The following is a 2467-nucleotide window of genomic DNA, read 5'->3' as shown; positions in this document are numbered from 1 at the left end:
CGCCGCCGCCGCTCCCGCCGCGCCGGCAGCGCCTCGTCCGTCCCCGGCAGGGACCGTCCCGCCCCGCCCCGCCCCCGCGGGGGGGGGAAGCGGTGCCCGTGCAGCGCCGAGCACCGCACCGCACCCGCGTCCCCCGCGCCCCCTTCCCCGCCGCCGCTTCCTTCTGCTCCCCCGGCTGCGCGGGGGCAAAGCCCCACGGCCCGGCCCGGCCCGGCCCGCGGCTCCGGCGCCTCTCGGCGCTGCTCGAAGGCCTGTGCCCGCCGCCAAACCTCGCACCCTGGGGCCCTTAGCCACCGCCTCGAGGCGCCTCCTAAATTCAGCCCGCTAATCCTTCTCGCTCACGTTTCGCTTGGGAACTCCAAACCCAAAACTTCAGCTGAAATTCTGGGCAGAATTATTCCTCTGAAGGTTACGTCAAAGGACAATATAATGTGATAAAATAATAGCTTAGCTCGCAGAACCGGCATGCAATTGCAGGATTTTTCTGTGGTCTCAAGTCATACAACAATATTTTTATAACCTAAAATGGATTTAATTGTTTAGATTGAGGAGCAATCATCCCTCACCCCTTCACTGCTTGTAAGGTTGCTGCTCAGCGTCTCCTGTGTTTCATCGGATAGCTTTGGGGCTTTTTTAGTCCCTCATACACCTGCTTTTAGCTCCTGCAATCTCAGGCTCCAAGTTTCATTTCTTCTTTTACTGACCCAGCCACCTCCTGTGCTGTTCCTTTGCTTCCTTTCCTCCCCTCCCAATCTCCCCCAGAGCCTCCAGCACCAGCTCCCACAGTCCCAGATGCAGCAGAGCATCTCTCCCACCACACAACAGACAGGACCATCAACCCCCCCTCCCAGGATCTTATTCCTGCATCCTTCAGGGCAGGGGGACAGCCCTGGCTCAGCCTGAGCTATTCCTACAAAACCTCAGACCTAGACATGATGTCCCCGGGGCGCTGTGCAGGCAAGGGGGTACAGAGGGTGTCCTGTTGCAGGCAGGTGCTTGGGGATGCGCAGGGCAGCCTGCATCTTGAGGGACAAACTGCTCCTTCAGCCCCATGAGCTGCTGACAGCAAATCTGCACTACAAACTGTAAGGTGGAAGAGCTCCCCAGAGAGAGCTTTAGGGAGTCACTCAGGTCCTTGGAGTAGTCTAACGAAGATGAGACCCAAACCACCCGCAGGGTGCTAATCAAACAGCAACATTTCTGAACTGGCTGCAGAGCCAGGCAACGATGGCCTTATTCTGCAAGTCTCAAATTCACCTGCTCAGGTGAGGCCCTCCCTAACCCAGGCCCCAGGTCATGGAGAGCCTTGGAGATGAAAGTCACAATATCAGTGTAAAACATTATTACTCATGCTGGTACATAAGCAAAGAAAGCAGTCTGGCCTGGAGGTGGGAGCACTACCACAAATGGTTGGAGAATAGTTTCCTCTTCTTCTCCAGCTGTGTTTACAGCAGAGAGGGACACTGTTTGTAAAAGCCTGTTGTAGGGGATTAGCTACGCCAGGGCCCTGCACACCAGAGATGGGGAAGACCTTGGTGCTCCTCCAGCCAGTGCCTTTTGCAGCAGCTTCACAGCCACAGTTCACATTTGCTAGGAAGGTGGAAAGGTGATGTGAAAGAGCCCAGAGGAGCAAGTGGCTCTGAAGACAGAGGCAGCCAAGTGATGCTAGACACTAGTTAGCAAACATAGCAAGTGCTGCGGACTCATTGCTCTTCAGGGAAATAGCACAGCAGTCCTCCAGTCACTCCTTTTTGCCCCTAAGAGCAGGAATGGGATTTCTGTCACATAGGCACAGAAAAACCAGCAATTTTTCGGCTCAGGTCCCAGTACCCAAGCTAATTTGTGCACTCTAGCAGAGCCTGCAAGAAAAGCACAGTCTCAGGCACAAAGTTTGGCTGGGGAACAAAGTTCAAAATTTTTTTTATTTTATTCCTATTTTCTTGTATTAACTTTCAGAAATTCCCTGACACCTTTCTGAATCCATCCTGTACAGCTAAAAGCACATTAGCCACATTTAACAGTCAAAAATATTCTTAAAGCAGTGGCTGGCAGGGGACAGGAGTTACCCGCAAAGGTCAGTTAACAGTGCTGCTCTGGGGTTTCCTCTCATGGAAAGCAGGGAAACAGCAGCTCAGGCCCCCAAGAATCCAGTGGGATGAAGCCGCAGGAGAGGTGCTACCCCAGGCCTGTAGCAAAACAGCAGGAATAAGCAGCAGGTATTTTCTGCTCTAAAGCTTGTGATTTCCTGAGCCACCAAAAGAAATTTTCCAGGCTTCCAAAACTTTATAAGGGAATTTTACCTAAATTCAGGACTTAGGCATGCAATGAGTTTCTGGGCAGAAACCAAATATTTGAATGTGCAAATTAGCAACAGGGCATGAAACCACACTGTCCTCACAGCAAGGTGAGCTCTGGCTCACATAAGCCATTTCACTTCCCAGGCATGGGCATTTTTAGCATCCACTTG

The sequence above is a fragment of the Apteryx rowi genome, unplaced genomic scaffold, assembly GCF_003343035.1.
Source record: "Apteryx rowi isolate R43461 unplaced genomic scaffold, aptRow1 scaffold_0, whole genome shotgun sequence".
NCBI classification, from domain to species: Eukaryota; Metazoa; Chordata; class Aves; order Apterygiformes; family Apterygidae; genus Apteryx; species Apteryx rowi.
Note: the sequence above shows the minus strand (reverse complement) of the source record.